General features: G+C 47.1%; 1 protein-coding gene across 2 annotated transcripts in view; it reads right to left on the bottom strand.

The window, feature by feature from the left end:
* The window catches only part of LARGE1 (LARGE xylosyl- and glucuronyltransferase 1), a 587,572-nt gene that overhangs the window by 489,159 nt on the left and 71,403 nt on the right, over positions 1 to 27,010 (bottom strand). Inside the window, exon 1 of one of the 2 annotated variants that reach the window (XM_032644885.1) lies at positions 21,283 to 21,377. The exons of the other annotated variant lie outside the window; for it this stretch is intronic. The gene's annotated coding sequence lies outside the window, so the exon portion shown is untranslated. Of the gene's footprint in view, positions 1 to 21,282; positions 21,378 to 27,010 lie in introns of those variants that run through there. 2 annotated transcript variants of the gene reach the window in all.

Genomic DNA, 27,010 nt, shown 5'->3' with positions numbered 1-27,010 from the left:
TTAAGGAAAAAATGTAAAAGACCATCACTAGGGTTAAGTTACTGATCATAACGTGGGGTGGGCAAGAAGACGCTTTGAGGCCAAGATTTTAAGTCAGGTCTGTCTGATCGCCAAAATTAATATCCCTTCCGTGACTCTCACTCAATCGTCTCAAATTCCAGAATGCTCTCCTGAAAAGGCTAGTCTGGTGGACTGTCACCCTCCTCTAAGCATCTCTACTACTCAGGTCATCCTCCCCAACCTGACCTCATCCACCACGGTATGTCCCTGGAGCTAAGACACCAGGTGTATGTCAGGCCAGCAAATGACACTTTTCCAATAGCCTCCAACGGGGCCAATACTGCATCTGGTTCTTGACAAACCCATGACAATGACAGCGACTGTAATGGTTAATTTCATGTGTCAACTTGGCCTAGAGTCCACAGTTATTCATCAAACACTAATCTTGGTGTTGCTGTGAAGGTATTTTGTATATAGATGTGGGTAACGTCTACAGTCAGATAACTTTAAGTAAAAGAGAGGAACCTCAATAATGTGAGTGGGCCTCATCCAATCAGTTGAAGGCTTTCAGAGCAAAACCTGAGGTTTCCCAGAGAAGAAGAAATTCTGCCCCCAGATTACAGCAGTCAATCCTGCCTGAGGTCCCAGCCTGCCGGCTGCCCCACAGATTTCAAACTTGCCTGCCCCAACAATCATGTAAGCCGATCCCTTAAAATAAAGCCTCTAGGAATATGTGTATCTATATCTATCTATATCTATATCTCCCATTGGTCTGTTTCTCTGGAGAACACTGAATGATACAGCAAACACCATATGCATAACGTAATTTTGTGTAAACTGCTCATCTGTGTAAGACTGCCTTTCCTACTGCCTCTCTTCCTGGAGCCAAATAACGTGTCCAAGGAACACACAGACGTTAATGATGACCATGATTTAGACTCAGACCTTCACACTCAAGATGGTATGCTGCTTTCCCCAAGATACACGGTCCCCCAAAAGTCACCTCAATCCCTAACGAGAACACCAAGGAAAGGAGATTTAACGATTTGCCACTGGCTACACTCTGAGCAAAGCCCAAGGGAGATGGGCGCCCACAGCCTAGCCACAGCCTCTTGGCGGGGGACGTGCAGTCTGGTGGCTGGAGTCTAACATGTTCAGTATCTCCCAGAACAGTAAGGAGACCAGGGCGGAACCAAGGAAGGGGCCAGCCAAGGCGAGGGCTTCCCTTGGTCCTTAGCCCCTTGGCTAAGCCCTTGACCCCCCTCGTCTGCTCCCTTATCAAGCTGTCCAGCTGTTCAGTATGAATGCCAAACTCGCTGTTCTTCATCCATTCACTGGAAGCCTTCATGTAAACCTCATTAACGGGCACAGTAATTGCTCTGTGAATATTGCCCATTTTCCAATTATGTTCCTTTCCTCATGCCGGGCGAATCTGCCACCAGAGAGAAAGCACTGTGCGGCCTTCGTCTGTTCTAGGACAAGTGGATGAGCGATTGACTTTGGACAGTGGCTTCTACAATCGCACAACGGAACCCTCTGCATCCAAGACCCAATCTTGGGAACTGAAGGATGTGCAGAGTGCAGGCACCTGTCCGTCAACCCAGCCCAGGGACCCACACACTTGGGGCTGCAACTTCAGGGAAGAGGCTGGCTGGCTGTGAAAAATCAAGTCTCGACACAGAGTTGCAGCGAGGATCTGAGTTCCTTCTCTGCCTTTCCCACGAGGGACGGCGCTGGAAGGCGTGTGTGTTCACATCCACACCGTTGCCCTGCGAGTTCAGCATCTTCAGAGAACGGGGAGGGTTCGCCTTAGGGAGAGGTGCTTCAGAAGGAAGGAATGCAGCTGCTGAACCATGTGTAGATCATCATAAGCACTTCTTACGAGATTATCAACTGCTCATCACCTCCCCCAAAACAGGCAACCCTCCTGAGTCCAATTATCTCCAAATTTTTCCTCTTTTGCATTCAATTTGCTCATTAAATGAGCACACAAAGGCATGGCCTGGCATTTGGACGCCTGCACTGTTTTCACAAACAGAAAGTGTCTAAGACATGGAAACTCAAGGCCTGACTCAGAGAGCACCCCGCTGTGTGGCCTGTGTAGGAAAGAAATGAGGAGTGAAAAATCATCTTGGAGCAGTGCGGGGCAGCATCCCGATTCTCCTGCCCGGCTTAATCCTCAAGAGGTAGTTTGGCTTTGAGAGAGAAAGAGAGAGAACATATGTAAATATAAATAAGTTGAGAGATGGATGGCTAATTGATAGGTAGATAAATAGATGATAGATAGATAGATAAAACATACATAAATATAAATAGAGACGGATGACTCGTAGGTAGATAGATAGATGATTGATAGGTAGATAGATAGATAAAACATATACAGATGTAAGTAAATAGAGATGGATGGCTGGTAGCTAGATGGATGGATGGATAGATCGATTGATCGATAGATAAAACATACATAAATATAAATAAATAGATTGATGATAGATAGATAGATAGATAAGATAAGATAGATAGATAGATAGATAGATATGTTGGGGGCCAAGATTCTAAGTCAGGTCTGTCTGGCCTCCAAAATTAATATCCCCTCCATGACACTCACTCAATCATCTCAAATTCCAGAATGCTCTCCTGGAAAGGCTAGTCTGATGGACTGTCACCCGCCTCTAAGTGCCTCAATCTCTCAAGTCATCCTACCCCACCTGTCCTCACTCACCACAACCTGTCCCTAGAGCTAAGACACTGGGTGAATGTCATGTGTGTGTGCGTACACAGACACACAGTGTCAAATACATACACTCGAGCCTCAGCAGTTTCCCCTTTGCCAGCCACACAAGTGTCCCGGCACCTGCCTCCAGCCCGCCCTGTGCAGGCCCATTCCCACGACCGGCCTGTGCAGGTACTGATGTCCCTGCTCGGAACTCACTCAGGTTTAAAGTCCTCATGTATCACATACTGTTGTAAGCCCCTGGCATGTACAAATTCATTTACTGCTCAAAACAGCCCTCCTGTCTCTCATGCCATGATGACAGTCTTGCCATCTCCATTTGACAGCCACAGAGAGACAGTGAATACCTTGCCCAAGGTCTCCCCGCCAGAAGGGGGCTGCTGGGCTCCGGAGTTCAAGCTCATGAGCCCTGCGCTGGACCATGTCTCAGACTTTGCCAGTGTCACTCCTTACGGAGGGCTCCCCTGATGGCCCCCTTCCTCTCCTTCACCCAGAGCCAAGGCGCTCCACAGCCCTGAGTGTTCAGGGGCCTTTCTCAGGCGCTACCATTCCTCCCTGCACCTGCTCACCTCCCACCTGTCTCCTCTCTCTAGACCGGGAGACGCCGGGGCAGACCCCAGAGCCTCCATGGCTGGGTCCCCAGCATGGCATCCAGCAAACCCAACCCCCAGAGCAGCAGCCCTTTCAGGTGGTCACAGGGCCACCAAGTCCACACGTGAGAGATCACAGAAGGGAACACAGCAAAAACACAGAGGGCGGAGCTGCTGGAGCCGGACGCAGCCTCCTAAATGAACTGGGGGCAGGAAAAACCTGCTGACTAAATGGCTGCCTAGTAGATGTGCCCTCCCATCGTAGCCGGGCTCCCCCATGAATTAGCAGGCAGTGGCACACCTTCCACTGGCAAAAGTCTTCACTGGCATTTTTATTACTTATGCCTTACAGCTTCCGCTAGGTCAATATTATTGAGGGGGTCAACAGTAAGACAGGACAAAATCATCAGCCACGTTTGACACATGGGGAAGCTGAAGGAGGGAGGGAGGAAACAACAAGAAGAACAGGGGCAGCAAGAATGGGGTAGGTGGTCAAAGGGCTTTTACAGGTTTAGACTCCAGTTCCACAGCTAATCTGACCTTGGACAATTCACACCTATAAAAATGGGGATATTGCTACACCTACTCATACCGGCACAAATATTCAAATCTCCCTATGACACAAGGGCCAGTTCATAATAGTTGAATAAGTGGCATTTCCCCTCCTACTCAAGGTGGGGCACAAGGAAGTGAGGGGCTCAGGATTCCAACGTGGCGGCCCCCAGGCTCAAGGTCAGAGTACGGTTTAAAAAACTTTGTTCGTAGCACAGGGAGATCAGCTCGGTGCTTTGTGACCGCCTGGAGGGGTGGGATAGGGAGGGTGGGAGGGACCTTAGACAGCCAGGGCGTTTTAATGCAAAAAATGGGAGAAGGTTTTTCAGTTAAAAAAAAAAAAAAAAAAAAAAGACAACAACAACAAAAAAACACAGGTGGTATATTTGGGTGCCCTCACTGGTTCACAATATTTACTGAGCTTCATTACGTGCCAGGTACTAGTAAGAAAAAAGGGGGGGGGGGGTGTCTACTGTTTCCTCACGTCTCTCAATATCCAAACAGTCTACCCACATCCTCTTAGCAAGTTTTGAGACGTCCGCCCACCACGCCTCTTTCAATTCCTGCTCTGCACAGGCTGGTTCAAGCCTCCGCCCTCATGACAGATGCTGGTCCCCCAGAGTCACGGGCAGCTCCTTCTGCCTCCTCGGGACTCGGCTTGCCGTCATCTCCCAGAGAAGCCTGCACAGACCTTCCCCTGCAGCGTGCCCCCCATGGGTCAATCTCCACCACACCCCTGTCTTCAGTTTATTCCAGGCACGCCACCGGGACAGAGACCCTGTCAGCTCATTCATGAGTGTCTCTCCAGAGCTTGATAAACTGTAGTTGTGCAGTAAATATTTTCTGAATGAATAATAAGGAAAGGGAAGGAGGAGAGGGGAAGAAAGTGGGTGGGTGGGGGGGAATCCACTCAGGGCGGCTGCACTAGATTGTAACTGACTATAGGGTAGGCAGGCGTAGGCAGATGGTCCTAGAGAAAAGCCTTGCTCGATGGAGGTTCTCATAAATATCTGTAGAAGCCTGCCTCGCCCCCTGCATGTATTCATCTTGATCCTTCCACTTCTTAAGGGTAGCAGCTCTGTGTCCTACCCTTCTGTGCCCTGTGGACCTCAGCAGATGGTACACAGCAAATACTCACTAGATAACAAAACAAAGAGGATCTGCCCATGCTTTTTTGTTTATTTTTAAACGGATGAGACACCCGAGGACACCAGCCAGCCCAGTAACTTGTCAAAGGCTCACAGAATTCAGTGGATGAGAATCCAGGTCATCCCAACTTCGAGGGCTTTGTTTTCTGTGAGCTCCCTGGGATGGCTAAATGACTTATTCGTCCCTCAACCACTCCCCAGGAGGGCATCCTCTCTACAACCGGATTCCAGCTAAGGCTGCAGGTTGCTCCTCATTCCTACTTCCCATTGCCATCCTAAGAACTGGTGCTGTAAATATCTGGGCACACGGTACATGCTCAATAAATACGTGTTGATGGACTGATTTATCCCCACGTTCCAAAGCAACTTCAAAGACCACCAGTTTGAAGAAAACTGGACTCATCGATTTCACCAGCAGCCTCATCCCAGATGGCAAGCAACCTGAAAGTTCACACAGGCCCCTGTGGTCTTTGTAATCCAAAGGTATTGATCACAACAGCCAATTTCTGTCAGGTCCATCATCATATCACATTTCATCTCCTCCCAGTGGTATGCGAACTCAAAGCCCACCATTGGTTTAATATTCTATAATATGCATGGCAGGGCTAAACAAAAATTAAGGTACTCCACATATACACATGCTCGAGATGACGTTTTTTGAAGTTCAGGCTTTCTGGCCACAAGTTCTGTATCCCTCTGCCGTCCTCTAAGAAATCTCAGGTTCCCACCCCAACCCCCCACTTTTCAATTATATCGCCATCCAGGGCAACTCTAGCAGGCCTGTGGCTATTCATCCACACCACTGGTTTACCATGTCATTTATTTTCCTGATACCAACAACCTTCCCCACCACGTCTCCTTAGTACCAGCTCCTGGCCCTGGACAACCTCTAGAAGTTGACTCAACTATCTTAACTTCAAACACCCCTCCTTTGTTTATTACTTACTCACGTCATTAAATACTTAATCCAACCAAATCCACTCCAATTAACCCACACAGCCCCCTAACCAGCCTCTAATTTCCCATGAGGGGTGGTGGGGGAAGATAGACCTGAATGTGAATCTTACCTTCCCTATAAATAATCTATGTGCCCTTACGGAAGATTGCTAGTTTCTCAGAAATTCAGTTTCTTCACCTATAAATTGGGCCCTTTGTGGCAAGTGGCAGCTGTCCACCAAACCCTGGGCAGGGTGAGACATTCCCCAGCCTCCACGCAGTGAGGGGTGACCACGTGACAAAGTTCTAACCGGTGGGACACAAGCAGCAGTGATGTGGGTCCCACCCTCACTGCTCACGCCCCTGCCCTCTGCTGTCTGGACACACGTGTCCAGAGTTTAGAAATCGCATGTGGATGCTGAGTTTCCTGCAGCCTGAGTCCTGTGTGGAGCAGAGACACCCCACTCCTTTATTCTCCCCAACATACTCATTCTGAAAGGGGGAAACAAACATCTTGGGTCATTAGACATTCTTGGGTCTACTCAGCCGGCTCTACCTTAGGCACCATTCTTCTAGCTTGACAGGATGGTTATGATAATCAAACAATGAAAATGAGGACTGGGCACAGACCCTGGCAATATGACAGATCCCCCTTTACTTTCTCCTATAGTTTCTTTTTTTGCGGTACGCGGGCCTCTCACTGTTGTGGCCTCTCCAGTTGCAGAGCACAGGCTCCGGAAGCGCAGGCTCAGCGGCCATGGCTCACGGGCCCAGCCGCTCTGTGCCACGTGGGATCCTCCTGGACCGGGGCACGGACCCGCGTCCCCTGCATCGGCAGGCGGACTCTCAACCACTGCGCCAGCAGGGAAGCCCACCTCCTATAGCATTTTGCCCCAACTCTTTAAAGGAGAATAGAAGTTACCAGATATTAACTTCCCCACTACGGTAAGTTTATCCATATTCACCACTAGTTTTTAATTATTAGTAATTAATAATTACTAACAGCCAGCATTTACATGTCAAACTTTAAGTGCCTTACATGCATGGTTTCATTTCATCCTTACAATAACCTTATGAGGTAGGTATAATTAGTATTCCCGTAGTATAGGAATCTAAGGCTCAGGGGTTAAGAATTCTGCCCAAGGTCAAAAAGCTAATATAGAGCCAGTGCCTGACTCCAAAGCTGATGTTCTCATCCTGTTCAAAACAGGATGATCTTTTCTGTCAAACCTGGTCTTTCTCCTCATCCACTATACCACCCGCCTAGTTGCCAGGAATGTGTAGGTCCTCCCCGACTCTCCCTGCTGCTTTACCCCCCATGCTTGACAGCCGCAATGCCACCCTTAGTAATAACATCATCCCACTGCTACTGTCTGAATTCAGCCCCTTCTCATTCACACTCACTCAAGGTCTCGACTGGCCTCGTCACCTCCATACTTGCCCCTTGCAGTCCTTCTCCAGGCTGCTGCTCCAGATGCACGCTGTCTAAAACCCACACCTCTGCTGAAAAGCTTCATGGGATGCACCCTCCTTTGCGCTGAGGTCCACGGTAGCTGACACCCACACTGACATGATAAATGTACTTGTCAGTTTCACTGCTCTGGACTGTACGCTCCTTAGAGGCAGGAGCCCTCCTCCATCATCACTACACCTACGCCAGGCTCTCCCTCAGTCACTGGGAACACAACGGTGAAGAGAACAAACAAAAATCTCTGTCCTCCTGAGAGCCTCCTCTGGGTTAGGGATCTCTAATTGCTTCCTATTGGCCGGCAGGCACCGTGACAAGAACACAGACTGGAATAAAAAAGAAGCCTAGCTTTGCATACAAACACTGCCACTCACCATGTAGGCGGGACAAAGTTGGCAGTCTTCTCCGAGTCTCAATCTCTTCATGGCAAAGTGGAAAAAACAGCAGCTACTGAGGGCTATTATTGGCTTACATGAGACGATGTACCCAGAATAGGCTTGGAACAGTGGCTGGCACACAGTAGGTACCTCCTAGTTTATTTCCCCATCTAGGAATTGCAAACGCCCAAAGTGTGGGGCAGGGCAGGGCTGTGGGAGGGGAAGGATACGTGACACTTCTCTTTTTTCCCTGCCATGCCTTGGGGGTAAAAACTAGCTGACAAATGTTTGTTTGACTGTTAGGTAGTGAAGATCTCCAGGAAGTGAGCCAAAGATATTTAAGAAGATTTCTTTCCAACCACCTGCATAAAGGATGCCTAAGAGCATGTGAGGAGAACAGAGCAGAGATAACAGGCGAGACTACTCAGAATGATGCCACATATCCTCCCTGACCCCAACCAGTGACCTTCTGTTTGCTGAAGCCCATATTTCTCCTAGCAGAAAGATGTGTGTGTGTGCGTGTGTACGTACACATATGTGCTTATACCAAAGTGGCTCAACTGCAACACATTACTGGAAATGCGCAACAATCATGAGCATGATGAACAAGAAAAAAAGAAAGAAGATCAAGGGAGCGAGACTGAAGTCTGCCCAAATGATCAAGCAGATGATCAAGTCTACACAGGAAGGAAACGGAAAACTATAAACCGCAATGCCCCGACTCCCCAGGTACCATTTAAGTGACTTTTTTAGGTGACAGAAGCGTTACTGTTTTTATTGCTAAAACGTTTAGTTTTAACTAAGCAAAAAGACACTTCCCTGATCTTATAATCAATATAATAAATATACGCTAAAATTTTCTTAATGATCCCAGTTAATCACGTATCCCCGACCCTGGCACATTGCCTGGCAAAGAAACTGTGCAGCACTAAATTTTACTCAAGCTGCAACAGCATTAGGTGTGCCCTTGGGAGCTACAAAGGGGTCCAGGCAATCAGCCCTACGCAGTAGATCTACTTGATCTGATAGCTGGTGGACACGTCTTTCCTATACTTCTCCTAGAGGTCAGACCCACTTGTCACTCGTGTTTCTGGCCAGCTTCTCAAGCTCTTCTTTCAAGGGCACTTTTTTTTTTTTTTTCTTTTTTGGCGGTACGCGGTGCTCGCACTGTTGTGGCCCCTCCCGTTGCGGAGCACAGGCTCCGGACGCGCAGGCTCAGTGGCCATGGCTCACGGGCCCAGCCGCTCCGCGGCATGTGGGATCTTCCCAGACCGGGGCACGAACCCGTGTCCCCTGCATCGGCAGGCGGACCCTCAACCACTGCGCCACCAGGGAAGCCCTCAAGGGCACTTTTGTTATATCCTCTAGCTTAAGAATTCAAACATGAAGCCGACTGGAATAGCGTAGGGGTCCTTAAGGCTGACAGGAATCCGCTGGTTCCTCTTCTCGCCGTCATAGGTAAACCTCATCTTCCCCAGTTCCTGGAAGTGAACAGTGCCTGGGTGCCTAGCTCTGGCCAAAGAACTGTGAGCAACAGCCTTCAAGAACCAGAACATGACTCCCCAGGTTCCCACTTCCTTTGGCCACTGTGAGCTCTGACATGCCAGGTGGTGGGACCCGCCTGGGTCCCAGAGTGTAACATGGGGCAAGACCCCTCTCTCCACATACACACATACCAACCGTAGATGAATGCATTACCTGAGTTGGAAGTAAATCTTTTGTTATTTAAACCACAGAGATTTGGGGGTTGCTCATATAAGTAGCATAACCTAATCCATCCTGATAAATATAAATGGTATATTAAAAAAGAATAACAAGTTTATGAGTCATCTGCCAAGAGGCCCTCCGATGAGAAAACCGCATAAGCTTATATTCAGACCATGACACACACCTTGGCTGCCGAGGGCTGTGTGTGTGTGTGTGTGTGTGTGTGTGTGTGTGTGTGTGTGTGTGTCTGTGTGTGTGTCTGTGTGTCCGTGTGTAAATACATCCCCAGAACCAGAGGGCACCTGTCATTGTTGCTTCCTTGCAGTGGGGTCCACTAGGAGCTGTAAGCTGCCCAAGGACCCAAGGACAGAGACCATGTCTTTTCCTCCTGTCTTCCCAGACCCTAATACACTGCCAGGGACAGAGTAGAGATCAGTACATATTCATCTAAGTTAGCGATCTTGCTAGGTATCAGGAAGGAGAAAATAATTATAGTAACTTGCCCAAGTTTTCATGAAACTTGTAACTAGAAAAGGAATTAGGCCCAGCCATCCTTATACAAGAGCAGAGCTCTACCTACCGCCCCCGATGAAATGGGGTGCCCCGTATTCTTGCCCTCCATGTGAGGACAGAGCCAATGACTCATGCCCACCCACAATGTGACTGTGGACGATGCGTCTGCACGCGGCCAACAGCACCCTCTGTGCACTGTACCTTCTCCTTCTCCTTTGATGGGAAGGAATTTCCCAGCCAGGCCCGTTGGTGGGTACAGCTCTTTCTGCTGCCCTTTGGGGTCAAGATGTCCTTGCTCAAAATGAGTCACCTGTACTGTTTCAAGGGCAGATCTTGGTACAAGACTTTAAGGTTACCCCAGGGTACATACACCACAGCCCATGTCACTGCATTCTTCATCTACATTAAGTACATCGCCTGCAGCCATTCACTGAGTGTTCAATGATTTCATGCCATTATGCGGTGCACTGGCTTAGGTACTTCACTTACCTGATTACCCTATCTAATCCTTACAACAGTCTTATAAGGTGTATATTATTACCCTCATTTTACAGATTAGAAAATGACAGAACCAAAAGTGCACATCACATGTTCCCATTAGACACACAGTCCCCTGAATCTTGCTCACATTTTATTGACTGATGCTTCCTAGTTACATCTGTTTCTCTGAGTCTGTGACTTATCTGTTCACCTATGTATCCCTTTCACCTATAAACATGTATTGAGGGCCTGAGGCACTCCTATCCCCATTTGACACAAGAGCTTTAAATTTAACTAGTAGAGGACTTCCCTGGTGGCACAGTGGTTGAGAATCTGCCTGCCAATGCAGGGGTCACAGGTTCGAGCCCTGGTCCGGGAAGATCCCACATGCCGCGGAACAACTAAGCCCGTGCGCCACAACTACTGAGCCTGTGTGCCACAACTACTGAAGCCCGCACACCTAGAGCCCGTGCTCCCCAAGAGAAGCCACCGCAGTGAGAAGCCCACGCAGCGCAACTAGGAGTAGCCCCCACTCGCCGCAACTAGAGAAAGCCCGCGTGCAGCAACAAAGACCCAACGCAGCCGTAAGTAAATAAATAAACAAACAAATAAATAAATTTATAAAAAGAAAAATTTAACTAGTAGAGGATGGTTCCCGAATTTAAAGGTTTGACCAATTATAAACTCTAAACACTTTCTACTAATAATAGCACCTACCTCATAGGGTTGTAAGGAGAATTAAATGACTTAATAGAGGAAAAAGGGTAACAAGCAGTGCCTGGCACACAGTACAGCCTCAATTAACGTTAACTGGTCATAAACTTCAATATAGTGACAGCCATCGTCTACCAGAGCATCTCAGCATAGTCTGGAGGGCGAGGGTGGAAAGATGGGCAGCAAGGATCAGTCTAATGTCCCATTCATTCTACTACCGCTCATCCCAGAGGTAACAGCTTGGACCTTTTCTTTCTTATACACAAGATGGGGAAAATGGATCAGGTTGTCTCCAAGAACCAGTCTTAAAAATGCTCTGATTTGTGATTCTAGTGGTTGACCAATAAATGAGTAACTTAATAACTAAGCATCCCAGACAATTATCTAAGTCCACCCTACAGAGAACACTGGCCTTTCCTACACAAAACCATGGAGGGGCCCCAAATGCCACTTTGAAGGAAAAACTTCATAAAGGAACATTCCAGAGGCCAGTTTGCTCATTTCAGAATGGGGATATTTATCAAGTCTCCAGATACGGGAGGGGGACAGAGATGGAGGACAAAGTTTTGGTCCTAGTTTTTCCCACTGCCTGTCAACCCTGACTCCAAAAGGGACTGGATGCTGCTAAACTCCCAAGCCGAAATTAGTGAGAACAGAAGAGCAGGTGTGGGCGTGCGGCAGCATCGTGATGGGGAGGAAGCAGCTGAGAATTCGAGACAGAAACTGCCACTCATGGGGGAGAAGGCAGAGCGGGGAGGTTCAGGAAATCGTCAGAACCGAGCTGGGAAGGGACATTGCTGAGGACATAAACTCCGCCTGTCCCACACCCTGATGCCAATGACAGGCAGATCTGCCGTCCAGGACACATTTTAAACACAGACACAGCCATTTCTCTTCTTTTCTACAGCATCTTTTTTTTTTTTTTTTTTAATTGCGGTAACATTCCCTATATCTGCTGTAACACGAACCTGGTGGTTTAAAAGAACAGAAACATTCTCTCACAGCTTGAGAGGCCAGAAGTCCAAAATCGAGGTGACAGGGCTGTGCTGGCTCCAGGGGAGGATCTGCTCCCTGCCCCTCCCAGCTTCTGGTGGCTGCCAGCATCCCATGACTTGGGCCTGCAAGGCTCCAATCTCTGCCTCTGGTCACCTCGCCTTCCCTTCTTTGGGGTGTGAGAATGTCCCTCTGCCTTCCTCTCCCAAGGACACATGTGACTGCATTTAGGGCCCACCCCTCTCCCATCATCCAGAATTATCGCCAATGGGCTTTTCCCTACCTTCAAATAAGGTAACGTTTACAGGTTCCAGGGATTAGGACCTGATATCTTTGGGGGACATTTTTCATCCTGCTACAGTTCTCTTCTTACCTAATCTTAGGAAAATCAAATATGTAACCTTTCAAAACAAATGAGTAAGAGTCACCGAGCTAAAACATCCAAGCTGGAAGTAGCCTTGGAAATCAGCTAATTCCTGTTTCCTCCAACTGAAAAGAGGAAGCCAGAAGTGAAAGTGATTTGCTGGGATTCCCCAGAAGATCCACCCTAGCACACAAGAGCTATTTCAATCCATGACTTCTCCTAGGACATTTAAGAGTTCCTTGAAAATAGTAATCTATGACCTTCTTCTCCCTCCCCACCCAGAAAAATCCATCATGTATAAAATTTGGGACCCATCTACTGCATAAAATGAGCCACATCTCTACAAAGGGATATCATTTACCAAAAAACAACCTCTGAGTTAGCCCAGCAGACTGGAGATAAAAAAGTCCAAGCGTTCTGGCCTGGGTTCACACCTGGACAATGTGAACTCAAACCTGTCACACAGTGGCTGATACAGAGACCACGGGAGGTGGCTGATGAGAGGAAGGATGAGATCGGGGCTGCTCATGGAGAAGGTAAGCTGGCATCGTGGTGCACCGCTGCTTGGAGCAGCAAGAATGAGCCATGGATACTGCAAAGGAGGCGCTTATCTCCCTCCCTGGATCTCAAATGTTAGGGAGCATCGGGACCATCTGGATAGCTGTTGCTGAAACACAGTAAGTCCCCTACATACGAACAAGTTCCATTTCAAGAGCGTGCTAAGTCCAATTTGTTCGTTAAGTCCAACTAAGTTAGCCTAGGTACCCAACTAACACAATTGGCTATAGCGTACTGGACTGTAATAGGTTTATAATACTTTTCACACAAATAATACATAAAAAACAAACACAAGAAATAAAGAAAACATTTTTAATCTTACAGTACAGTACCTTGACAAGTACAGTAGTACCAGCTACATCACCGCTGCTTTTACACTTTATTCCAGACATCCTGGGCTTGAAATAAAGATACTGTACGCCTGTACTCTATACAGAACTGTACAGTAAAGTACACAAAAGCACAACCACTTGTAGAGGATGCGTGCACATGACAATGTACGCCAGACACGTGAACTAACTTATGTGATTGGACATGTGAACGCACGTTCACATCTTCGAAAATTCGCAACTTGAAGGTTTGTATGTAGGGGACTTAGAGTTGTTTTAGAAAAAGATTCTTAACAGCCTCTCAGAGAAAGTAGCAAGTGATCACAGCACCGAATGAAGTGAGGTGAATGAAATCTGTAGAGATTTCTGGGCCCCATCCCTAGAGTTTCAGTTTCTGTAGATCCCGGGTGGGGCCCAAGAACGTGCATTTCTAACAAGTTCCCAGGTGCTGGTGAAGCTGAGAGCAAAACCTTGAGAGCCACTATTCTCTGGAGGACCTGGGGGGCAAAGGGTGGGGAGGGAGGAGAAAAGCGGTAGAAATGGGACCAAAGGGATGGGTATCAGAGACAGTCCTGGGAGAATTCCTGAGATTCTGTGGGATAGGAAGACATGGGATGGGAGAAAGGGACAAAGATGGTCCTCGCAGATAGAGGGAGCGGAGGAGAGAAGATGAAGAATTCTTTCTGTATTTGACATACTGAGTATAAAGCTGCCGGTAGGACAAGTGGGAAAATACATCCATGCCCCAAGGGGGTGAGTTCAAAAATGAGAAAAAGCCACATTACCCGTAGGCGACCTGCCTTTGAAGGGCAGGAAGGGACTGGATGGGAGAGCTCAAAGGGCAAGCTGGATCCCAGGAGAGCCCTCTTCCAGAAGTGCAGAGAGGAGGCCTGCACCTCTGAAGGAGGTGTCAGTGTGATGAGATCAGCAAGTGAGTTCAGGAAGGGTGAGGACGGCAGAAACATGTTTAGATGTGACGACCAGGTCGCCCACGGCACATACAGCAGCTTGTGGGATGGAAGCCAGACACCGGTGGCCAAGCTGAGAAAGTCAATGCCTTCTCCATAAGCCCTTCTTTGGAGCCTGGTGATGAAGGAGATGGAGAGGATGCTGGGTTGAGAGAGAAAGGCTCTGCACTCTCTGCAGAAGTGAAAGCCATCTGAAGAGAGACAGAAGAGGTAAGCAAGAGCCACGAAATCAGTAAAGCAAGGTAACGGTAACTCCGGGAGTGCCTTCAGTGCCAGCACCCAGTATCCCAGGGGTTTCCCAAAAGGAGTATATGCGTTTCTAAATCCCCAGTTGCTAAAGCAGTGCTTGGCACCTATGGCATCCTTAGTAAAGGATCACTGAATGAATGAACAAATGAGAACATGTAATAATATTAGAATGAGAGAAAGAAAAGGATTCTTTGCACGTGAAATGGGTGTGTAACCCTCCCCACCCCGTACTCAGCCACCAAAGCCTTCCTGCTAATCACACTCCACCTCAAGACCCTGCCCTTGCCCTCTCTCTGGAATGCTCTTCCCCACTTATCTAGGTGACCTGCTTCACTTCACTCGGTGCTGTGATCACTTGCTACTTTCTCTGAGAGGCTGTTAAGAAACTCTTTTTCTAAAAGAGCATCCCACCCATCACTCATGGACTGATCACCATCTGACCCCCTTGTACAGTAACCTGCTGTATCTTCCCTTCTCGGCCCCTCACTTGTTTCTTTGTTTACTAGAATATAAGATCCATTGGAGCAGGGCCTTGGCTTTGTTCATTCCTGTATCCCCAGTGCCTGATGTTGCGGCCGGCACATAGTAGGTGCTCAGTCAATATTTATTAAATGAGTGAATCCACTACCTTACCTCTCTGGAATTCTCCCAGCCTTGGTAGTCCCTTTAAGGCCTCCTGGAGGAATGTATTTGAACAGTAGAAGTTAGGGGGAGTGCTGAGAAATAACGCCCCCCCTGCACCTGAGCTGCAATCAGATGAAAACTGATGATTGGAAGAAAAATCCAGTCACTATCTGGCTGTTCAAGGACCCCTCCTGGGTGCTGACAGCATTGTCATTCAAGATAATGAAGATGAAAACAAACAGTGATCCAGGGGGACAGGTTCCCAGGAGACGGCCTGACTGGACTTAACTCCTTCCGAGCCAGGAGCCACTGAGCTTCCAGGCATCCTGAGATGAAAACACCCTTCCCTGACAGTGAAGGCAGGAGGAGGGCAAGGTCCCCGCTTGGGAGATTATAGGTGACTTGCCCCAGGAAAAGATGAGATGGAGAAATTCTAAGCAAAAGTGCTGAGGCAAGATAATGGCGTGGGTCATGAGGAATGGTATCGCCATGACACATAACAAGCCATTTGCCCATCTGACAACAGGGTCCTTCCGGCTGGGAGCCAACTGTGCTCTCAGCTCATTTATTAAAGCAGTGGTGGTGTACGTTCTCAGCCTCAAGGTTTGAGACCCATGGCCACGCTGTCTTCAAGGAACCCTCCATCTCTGAAGTACAGAAAGAGGTTGTCCAGCTTAATCTATTGCCATGAGCAAGTGCTGAGCACATTCGATTAGAACACAAAACTTTGGGGAGCTCGGGGAGGAGCGGAAACCAACACCAACAGATGCCAAGGCGAAGGGAGCTGGCGGCTGTAATCCTTCCTTCTTCCCAGCTCAGGGGTAAGGAAACCATCAGGGACACATTTCCTCCGTGAGAGTCAGGAATGGTGCACGCTATGTCAGATGGCCCGGTTCTGAATCCCACGTCTGCCAATGATCAGCTGTATGATTGTGGACAACTCACTTAACACCTCTGTGCTCAGTCTCCTCAAAGGCAGTATGAGGATCACAGCAAGTTACGACCAACCAGGGTTGTTATTCAAATTACATGAATTCATGTATGTCAGCTGGTTCATGCAAGCATTCTAGAGGCTGGAGGTGATGATGGTGACGATGATCGAGGTGGTGACGGCGGCGATGATGGGGATAAATGGTGATGATGGTGATGATGGAGAAGAAGAAGAAGAGGAGGGGGGAGGGGGAGGAAGGAGAAAGAGAAGGAGAAGAAGAAGGAAAAGAAAAATGGTGATGGTGGGGACAGTGCTGGTGGAAACAGTAATAGTGATGGTGGTGATGACACGGATCACGTGTTGGCAGAGATTCTGGGGTTACACAGAGCAAAGGAGTGACCAAAAAATTTCACGAAGAGAAAATTTTACAAGCGTTTCATTAAAATGCAGTATTTTGGTTTGCATTTGGGTGCATGTGAGCACCATTCCTCTGTGCCTGCTTTCCTAGTCCTCCAGTAACACATCTGGATATGAGGAGACAGGTCTGGAGAGCTGAAAAGGTACCAAGAGTCGGGAAAGAGCTGCAGGGAGGGTGGGCGGGAAGCTCTTCGGCAGCTGCCGCCTTTTCCTGGCTGTGCTGGGACCTCGTGCCCGCCCCAGGCCTCGGGCAACCCCGGCCCATGGGAGCACTCTCAGGGCTGACATGAAACCCTGAAACTAGCTGTCAGAGGCTCAGGGAGCTACAGCCACAGACTTGCTCCTGGGGGTTTCCAGCTGCCTCCAGGCTCACCGACCTGAGTCCCAGGCCAGCAAGGCTGAGCATCCAGGAGGACGGATCCACAGAACCTCAGGAGGTGAGAAGAACACAGAGCTGGAAGCAGACTCCCTGGATTCAAATCCAGACTCCAGCACATGCTGTGTGATTCTGGGGGAGTTTGCTGAAACTCTGCAGGGAGGCCCACTTGGAACTGTGTCCGGGATACAGTAAGTGCTATTATTAGACCACTGTTGCTAGGTGAGACCAGACAGGGCCTGGCAGGCACGCTGTAGTGTCTGAGGTGTGGCCCTGCCCACATGTGGGTAAAGGCAGGTCACAGGGATTCAATAAGCCCCAGGGCACACATGTACCTTCAACTGGAAAAGCCACTCTGGAGAACGTGGAAAAGCCACTCTGGAGAACGCTCCTATGTCCCACTGTGCGGGTGCGATGAAGTCTTCTCCAGAACCCCGAAAGCACCATGCTCACCGAGGAGCTTAGAATATACCAGCCTGTAGAGTGAGTTGACTTTTATGCTGTTAATGAGATTATCTCCTCAATTAGATTTTAAACTCCTCAGTACTACCTAAACACCGAAGAGCACCTTACCAATTACAAAGTATAATCAAATCAATAACCCTGCGTTATGGGCAGAACTGTGTCCCCATCCTCCCTATCCCCTGCAAGTTCATATATTGAAGTCCTAACTCCCAGTGCCTCAAAATGTGACCGCACTTGGACATGGGGTCTTTAAAGAAGTAATGGAGGTTGAATGACATCACTAGGCTGGTCCAATCTGACTGGTGTCCTTATAAGGAAAGGAGATTAGGTACTTCCCTGGTGATCCAGTGAGTAAGACTCCATGCTCCCAAAGCAGGACAGCCGGGTTCGAACCCTGGTCGGGGAACTAAGATCCTGAATGCATGCCACAACGAAGATTCCGCGTGCCACAACTAAGACCCAGCACAGCCAAAATAAATAAATAAATAAATAATATTTTTTTCAAAAAAAAAAAAAGGAAAGGAGATTAGAACACAGACACACACAGAGGGATGGCCATGTAAAGATACAGGGAGAAGACAGCCATCTGCAAGCCAAGGAGAGAGGCCTCAGAAGAAAGTACCTGCAGATACCCTGATCTACTTCCGGAACTGCGAACAAATGAACTTCTGCTTTAGAAGCCACCCAGTCTGTGGTCCTCTGTAATGGCAGCCCTAACTAATCAATACACCCCAAGATGCATCAGTCTCGATGCGTGATAATTGTCATTTTACCATGGGAACGCTGGAATCTCAGACTTGCCCAAGCCAGCCAGCCACCAAGTGGTAAAGCTGAGGTTCAAGAGAATCAGCTGTTTCCACCACTTTCTGAGGATATGACAGTTACTCAAAAATATTTACCGAGTATCTTCTATGTGCTAAGATCTTTTTAAGGTGCTAAGGATATTACAGTGATCAAGAAGCCCCTTCTCTCATGGAGTTTACGACTACAGGAGGAGATAAATGATAACTATAGTCAAATAAATATAAAATCTACCTTCAGAAATAAGTGGAGTGTGTTGAGAATATAAGCGATTTTTTTCTCATTCTATAGTTTTGACTCTAAACATTTAAGCCAAACGATTAAAGTTTCCTTTCTAAAAAGTTAAACCATAAAAGTGAATATTCAAAGGGAAATTGCTGGGGGCAGCGGGGAAGAGCATTGCTCATTTATTTCATTCTTCTTTAAGTAAATGGAAAAAAATCAGACAGGAGCAAGTCATCAGCTCTGAGTAAAAGTTTCCATCCTGTTAACACGCCTCAGCAACAAAGCTGCGGTTTTAGAAATGATACCGTTAGCGTCTGCTACGCAGGAAAAATATTTCCCTCTAAAGTTTGAGGCCAAAGCTATTTCAAAGAATAACCATGCTCACGGCAATGGATTTTGTTTTTCTTTACCCAGAGGAGAATTCACACAATGGCTAGCACATTCTGCCAGGGAAGATTCTTGCAAAACTGGACGGAGCTGAATTTCACGTTATGGCTGGTGCTTAGGCGTAAATTATTATTCCATGTTTATAGAGGTTTTATGCCGGTATAATATTTTACTGCTGGAGAAGCATTTACGCAATAGGTGGCATCCTTAAGTGTTTTTTCATTTACAGTTCCGCACTTTGGGGTCTGTAATGGCAGACGAGTATCTGCAAACCCCCGATGATTGTCAACCCCCTGGATGGCTCAGAGCTGTGTCAGTGGGGATTAACGGCACTGCAGCCTGCAATGGAGGGGTTGCAAGGACTTCACATTTTCTATAGCCCTCCTTGAGTGTGCAATGCCTCCACAGTCACATTAATTCATACATCGGAGGGCATTCAAGACGGAACCAGAAATTCGATAGCATCCCCCAGGCTCGTGGATCTGAGCTGCCTAGCACAGAGGCAGGTGAGAAATGACATTTGAGGACCTGGCAATATCTCCCGGCACTCGTTCACTCATGCTAACAACATGCTGGCACTGACAGCGGCTTGACTACTTTCAGAGTCAGGGTAACGATGAGCTAAGAAGCCAGGATTCCGAGCCCACCTGGCATGGATAAATCCCTCTGGTTCTAAGCTTTGTTCTGTCATCTTTAAAATACAGAAAATCACAAGACCCACATCCTAGGGTTAAAGCAACAGGGAAATGCCATCAGGCACGTAATAAGCTCTCGACCCCGGGTCTGACACAGCCTAGGCACTCAAGTTATGCTATTTAGATGAACAAGGTCATTGCTTATTGGCCAGAAAGATCCGGACAAGACCCAAAGTTAGGAATCACTCTTTCTTCTGACCATTTTAGCCCTGTGTCCAGCCTGACTTTGCAAGGTCAGCAACAGGGTTCTGGGTCCCCAGTAGGGATTCAGCAAAGCCCTGCAATGTGCACGCAGAACTGTGTGTGTGTCTGTGGTGGGGTCTGTGTGCACACGCGCACAAACAAGCGCTTTGGGGGAAGAGGTCAAATTATAACAGCCCCTTAAAGGGAATCACAGCCAGGAAAAGCTGACAGTGAGCAGTGTGGAGTCCAGCTCTCGCCTCTTGTTCAGCCTGCTTCCTGCAGGCAGGACACAGGTGGTGTGATGGAAAGAAAAACAAAGGAGTCAGACGGTTCAGAAGTTCAAATCCTGGCTCTGTGCCCTCCTCCCTAGGTGACCCTGGGGGGGCTCTTCACCCCTCTGAGCAACGTGACACCCCAGTAACACTGGGTCAAGGGTTGCTGGGAGGGTTAAATACAAGAATAAATATCTGGCATGCAGTGGTGCCAACTAAGTGTTAATCTCGCCATTCACAGTCCTCTGGGAAAGCAGAAGGTTCTTCTTGGCTAACAGGACCAACCGCCCTATCTTTCCGTCCATCTGCCGCTTCCTTGCACACCACAAACCGCGGCACCTTCACTGTGCCTGCACCAAGCCAGGCTCAACCTCACCTGCCTACACCTCCCTAGGATTCACCGTTCGCTCTATTGCCGCCAAGCTCCACCCCACGCCTCAGCTGTGTCCTTTGATTTCCAGTGGCAGCACAGCTTCAGAAAACGAGCCACCTGGGTTCAAACATCAGCCTTTCCAGTTCCTAGCTGGTTGCCTGAGACCAGTACCTCAACCTCTCTGTGACTCAGCTTCTTCACCTATAAAATGGGAATGATCAAATATCTATTTTCTCATTGGAAAAAAATTAGTTAATCCATACAAAGTGTGAGGCCAAGGTCCAGCACATTGTAAGTCCTAGCTGGGATAAGTATCTGATTGCAAAAAACAGTGACTCAATGAAGCCAGCTCAGATAATGCCATTTGCCCAGGAACACTTAGAAGACAAAAGGGAGACAGGCCCTCCCAGAACCTCAGAACAGCAGCTGTACTACAAGCAAGCAATACAGAGCCAGCAGCTGGAACCCAGGCAGAACAAGGGACCCAGCTAGGTGAGTGTGAGCTTGGCCACTGGCTGATTCAGCTGCTCCCTGTGTCTATGAGATCTGGCCCTGTCTTCTCCAATCTCACCTTCACTGCTACATCTCAGCCACAATGGCTTTTCTCTGTCCTTTGAACGAGCCAGGTCTATTTGCACCTCAGGACCTTTGCACTTGCTATTCCCTCTGCCTAGAACTCTCTACTGTCCTGTCTTTGCATGGCAGCTTCATCATAGCCTTCAGCTGTCCCCTCCCCAAGGGGCCCTCCCTAACCACCTAACCCTTCCCTTTCACCATCCACTCTCTGGCCCCCAATCCGAATTATTTCCTTCATGGCACTTATCTTTTAAAAAATTTTTTTTGCATATTTCCTTACCCTGGAATATAACATCCAAGAAGGCAGGGATTGTCTGTTTCCTCATGTCCCTAGAAGAACACCTCATCTGTACTAGGAATGCCGTGACTGTTGGCCACAGGAATGAGTTCCTCTCCTGCTTCATTTCCTGCTACGAAGTGGCTGGTTCTCTCTATACTTCTAGTGAAGATTCTCAAAAGATGCATGTAACTAACACCATTATCACACACAGGTTGATATGCTAGCTTGCTACAAAGGATGCTGCCCAGACTCTGGAACGGCCCGTGTGCCAGCTGCCCACCCTGAAGCCCATGAGCACATATTCCTAGGGCAAGCCATTCAACAAGGCTGAGGCCGTGTCCACTGGCAGGTGTTGAGAATGTGGCAGGTTCCAAAACAGTCACGTCAAAGGCACAGAGTCTTTGTAATACTCTTTATTCTATAAATATAAGTCCGTTTCCCCAACACTGTACATTTCTTAACAACAAACACTTTCGTACCTGCCCCTGCCCATAACACCTTCAAGAAAGGCTAATTCAAATGGAGGACCAGAACCAGATGTGAAAGGCAAAACTAGAGAGTCATAACAAATAGGAAAAGACAGGGGCATCAGTGAAAAGCCTTTGCAAACTATAAAAACGTCTGTAGGTGACCACGAACATTTAAGTCTTGAAGCATCTTCAAGAAGCCACAGGAAAAGAGCTGACCCAGGTGAGAGTGTCCGTATTAAACGGCCCCAAGTGGGATTGATGCCTCTGCCAGAGGCCAGAGTGGTCTCTGAATGGGGGTTTTGGGTGTACTGAGGCGCTGCACCTCCAGCCCTGGACCAGCAGGGCCCCTTCCGTTTACTCCAGTGTGCTGTGCAAACATTATCATTTTCCACGGGGTTTCAGGGTGCAAGGAGTCAGGAAGTTCTACTTTAGAATAGGGGTCGTCAAACATTTTTACGTAAACTGTCAGACAGTAAATATTTTAGGCTTTGGGGGCCATAAGGTCTCTGCTGCAAATACTCAAGTCTGCCACTGTAGCAGAAAGAAGCCACAGGCGTAGGTAAATTAACAGGTGTAGTTGTGTGCCAGCAAACCTTTGTTTACAGTTATTGACATTTAAACTTCACGTAATTTTCACACGCCACGGAATGGTGTTCTTTTTTGTTTTTTTCTTTTCTTTTTTTGGACCACTGAAAAACGTAAATGCCATTCTTTGCTCACGGGCTACACAAAAACAGGTGGCCGGCCACAGTTTTGCCAATCCCTGTTCTAGACCATTGCTATCTCTTATCACATGGTCAGAAGGTCAAGGTCCTGCTGACACTCTACGCTGGGACTAAGCCTGCTGCAATCTCCTCCACTCAGTGTTCAGTGACTCAGAACCACCAGGACCTCAAATCGTGTTTGTTAAAAATTGTCCTTTGGTCTCTGATGATTATTTGCATCAGGGGAAGAAAAATGAAAGGAATGGACTACTTTCGTGAGAGAAAAATCTATCCCGAGAGAGGGAGCCAACATGGAATTTTGGGTGGAAAACTCTACTTCTACCTCAACGTCCGCTTCAGAAATAGCCCAGTTCACAGACCTACCAGGAAGACAAGAAATAGGAAAAGAAAAAAATGTTTCCTCTAGGTGACCTGGGACAGAATGAGTTATATTTGTTGAATGAATGAATAAATGAATAAACATATTTTAGCATGCCTAAACAGAAGACATTTTCATCATTCTACCAAAACTAGTCCAGGTCACAAAAACAGAGCATCTAGTGAGAACAAGATTTAGTAGCCTAAAGAATTAAAAGATGAAAGCTATAGAGACCAATTGATTCTTTAATAAAATTCTTAATTTCCCTAGAGCCAGGCCGACTTCCTTAAAACATCTCATTTACATGAATAAAAAACGTAAGAAAAGTGATTACTGACTACCTACTAGGTATGAGGCACTTTCACATGCACCGCCTCTTTTAATCTTCATAACACACACTACAGAGAACCATGTAGATCCTTTATTTTTTCAGACGAGGTCACCCAGACCCAGGGAGTGTGGACGCCAGGGTTTCAAACCCAGATCCACGCAACCTTAAAAACCCAAGCCCTTTCTGTTGCATACAACATAAAACCGTTCATTCCAGTCACTTGTGGATTATAAAATCATGAAATGATCCAACAGGCCAGGTCATTTGAGAACATGCCTCTAAAATGCCTCTGAATTGCAGAAAGTAAAAGACTATGAAACCTACAGAGGAAAATGTATAATGTAAGAAACACACATCCATACCGACTAGGTTTGGGATTCTTTCCTACTTTGTATTTCATACAAAAGTACTCAATTTTATAATATCATAGGCAAAACAGCTAGCACGGCACCAAACAGGCACCCCCAACCCCCCCCCCCCCATAATGAACAGCTCCTGCTTAAAAATCTAGGAAAATTAATCACGGCCACATACACTTAAAAGAGAAAAGAAAAAAAAAAAGGATCTGGGCTTCCCTGGTGGCCCAGTGGTTGAGAGTCCACCTGCCGATGCAGGGGACACGGGTTCGTGCCCCGGTCCAGGAAGATCCCACATGCCGCGGAGCGGCTGGGTCCGTGAGCCATGGCCGCTAAGCCTGTGCGTCCAGAGCCTGTGCTCCACAACGGGAGAGGCCACAACAGTGAGAGGCCCACGTACCGCAAAAAAAAAAAAAAAAAAGGATCTAATTCAGAAAAAAAAAAAATGGTCCTAAAAATAAATACAGAACCCTTTCACAGTTTTACTCCTAGTCCTTAAGCACTGCTTTCACATATATTCATTTAAAATTATTTTTGGAACTCAACTCACTTTGGGAAAATACTGAGTGTTATAATATAGTCTAATCTCTTCTGTTAGTTTTGATCTGTGAAAAGTTTTTGCTCTCTATCAAATACAAAGTCAAAATTTGGGTTGAAAGGTTCTAGCACATACCCCTTGCAGATACGTAATATCCGATCATGGTTTTACCACTTTGAAAATGCTTTTGGATATTTATTACTTTCATCTTTACAACAACCCTAGGTCACAGATAAATACTCATTGTTTACTTCCTTTTACAAATGTGTAAAAAAAAAAAGTCTCACAGAGATTGGAAGGGGGCTTTTCCAGTGGCAAGTGATAGAAAAACTAGTCTAAACAAAACACAGAATTTAGTGGCTTTTAATCTACAAAGCCGAAGGGTAGATCTACCCTCAGGTAAGGTGTGATTTAGGTCTGTGGTGTGACCTGGTCTCTCTCCATTTCTCAGCTCTGCTTTTATCCATACTGACTTCATTCCCAAATGCCAAGCTGTGGACCGGCAGCTGCTAGGTAGGCTAGCAAGGATGTGCACAGCTACGTCCTCTAAGGTTCAAGGCCACTGGAAAAGAACACAAACACGTCTCTCAACAGTCTCACATTTTTAAATAATTTATTATTTATTTATTTGGCTGCATTGGGTCTCAGGTGCAGCACACGGGATCCTCGTTGTAGCACACGGTCTTTTCTCCAGTTGTGGCACGGGGGCTCCGGAGTGCTCAGGCTTTGCTGCCCCACGGCAAGTGGGATATTAGTTTCCTGACCAGGGATCGAACCCGCATCCCCTGCACTGGAAGACAGATTCCTAACCACTGGACCACCAGGGATGATCCCCCACCCCCACCCCCACCCCATCACATTTTATTGGCCCTGAGGAGGCCACGTGCCCACCCAAATTACTGTGGTCAGGCGTAATTTGAGTCATATGTCTCACCCTAAAGTCATGCAATATCATCTATACCAAAATTCACGGGCTGAAGTGTGGCTTTCCAAAGAAAACTTGAGCAGGGTGAATAAACACTGAGTTGGAAAACCAAGAGGTGCCCACTACAGACTGTGACTTGCCCAAAGTCACAGAGATACAAGGAGACAAAAATCAGGAAAGACTCAAGTAGCAACCTCTGAAACCAAGTGCTCCAAAAATAGTGGCAAATTGGTTTAAAACACAGAGAGTAAATCACAAAAAGCCTCCCAAACCGATTCTCTTGGTCACAAATAACATTATAAAATATTGATCGACTGCCTACAGAACTTCAAAGAAAGCCAAGTCCCTTTTACAAAGTATAAATTTTGTAAAATTAAATGAAGGTGACCATTATCTAAATCAAAATCCCTTTATAGCTCTAAATGGTTCCTCACCATCTGCAAAGCCAGAACACTGTACTCAAAAGGAAAAAGGAAAAGCTTTTTGACCTATTTTTGTCCCTACACTAATGTACAGCACCAACTCCTATTTATTAAGTACCATCAACGCATGCTATTACACCGGCCATATGCAACTCTAAAATGGCACATATTTTCAGTTGGAGATTAGAATCTCAAGCAAGAGGGCTTTTCTTAATAAAAAATAAAATTAAAAATAGATTTGCCGTTGCCTTTTTAATGAAACTGGTAGCTCTGCTGGCTTAGAGGGGAAATGACATATTTCTTGGGATTTTTACATACTGATCTGAGCAGTGCCTTAAAAAAGTTACCAATATTCACATCTTGAGAAATTGCTCTATGCTTCTCCTCTAACTGTACATACCATCCCCCCACCGCCCCTCCACAGCGGGCCCAGGCAGCCAACACACACTCTTCCCCCAAACACAACACCCTCTAAAACCTGACACATGCAGGAGGCACAGAACACTGGGTGCAGCCTGCCAGGTATGGGCCAAATAAGAAAATGATTTAGCCCAGCGCTATCCAACAGAACTTCCTGCAATGATGTAAAAGTTCTACATCTGTGCTATTCAATATGGTAGCCACTACTTACATGGGCTATAGAGACTGAGAAACAATTTGTATTTAACTTTATTCTAATTATTTTAAAGTAATCACATGTGGCTAGTGGTGACTGAATTGGAGAGCAGCACAGATACTGCCCCTGAAAATTTCTCCGGCATGTCATCGATTGCTCTCCCCCACTTGCATTTTCTATCCCAGCCCAAAAAAAACCGCCTGCCGTTCCTCAAACAGGGTACCTGCTTGTGCCTCTGGACTGCTACATGTGCTGTTCCTTTGGCCTGGAATTTCTACTCCTAGCCTGCCTGGTAGACTCCTCTTCATTCCCCAAACTCAGCCCAGGTTTCACCTCTTCTCTGATGCCTTCCCTGATCTTTCCTTTCTCTTCCCCACTCATGAGAGTAGGTCACCTCTCCTTCTCCACTACCTCTGTGCTTGTGTACCTCTGTGGCTGGGCTCGACCATACCGTGATGTGTCATGAGCCTGTCCCTTCCACAGTGGAAGGCAGTAGGGCATGGTGGTATAAGCGAGCATTCTGGAGACAGCTGCCTAGTGTCAAATACTGGCTCTAGCACTTATTAGTCACTCTATAACATAAAGCAAGTTACAGGACCTCTCTGAGCTCAGTGCCCCATCTGTACAATCAAGTTATTAATGGTACTCCTTTATGGTTTTTGCAAGAACTAAATGACCAAACGCAGATAAAACATCACCAGGTTTGCCTGGCAAGGAGCAAAGACTCAATAAAATTGAGCTCTTTTGCATTATTTGTCATCAAATTATTAGACTATGCACCTTTGAGAATGTACTAGGTCTTAGCCATCTCCATAACCCAGAGTCAGAGTACACAGTATACATTCATTAAAGATTATTAATCCTAAACTCAGTTCTGAATACACCCCATAATGCTAAACAGCCTTGTTCTAAATGTCAAACTAAGAGACTAATAAAGAACAGAGGCGGGCAAGGGCAGAAGGCTGAGGTCTCAGAAAGACCAAAGAT

This window comes from Phocoena sinus, chromosome 10 (assembly GCF_008692025.1).
Source record: "Phocoena sinus isolate mPhoSin1 chromosome 10, mPhoSin1.pri, whole genome shotgun sequence".
In the NCBI taxonomy this organism is placed as follows: Eukaryota; Metazoa; Chordata; class Mammalia; order Artiodactyla; family Phocoenidae; genus Phocoena; species Phocoena sinus.
Note: the sequence above shows the minus strand (reverse complement) of the source record. Positions and strands in the feature narration are given on the sequence as shown.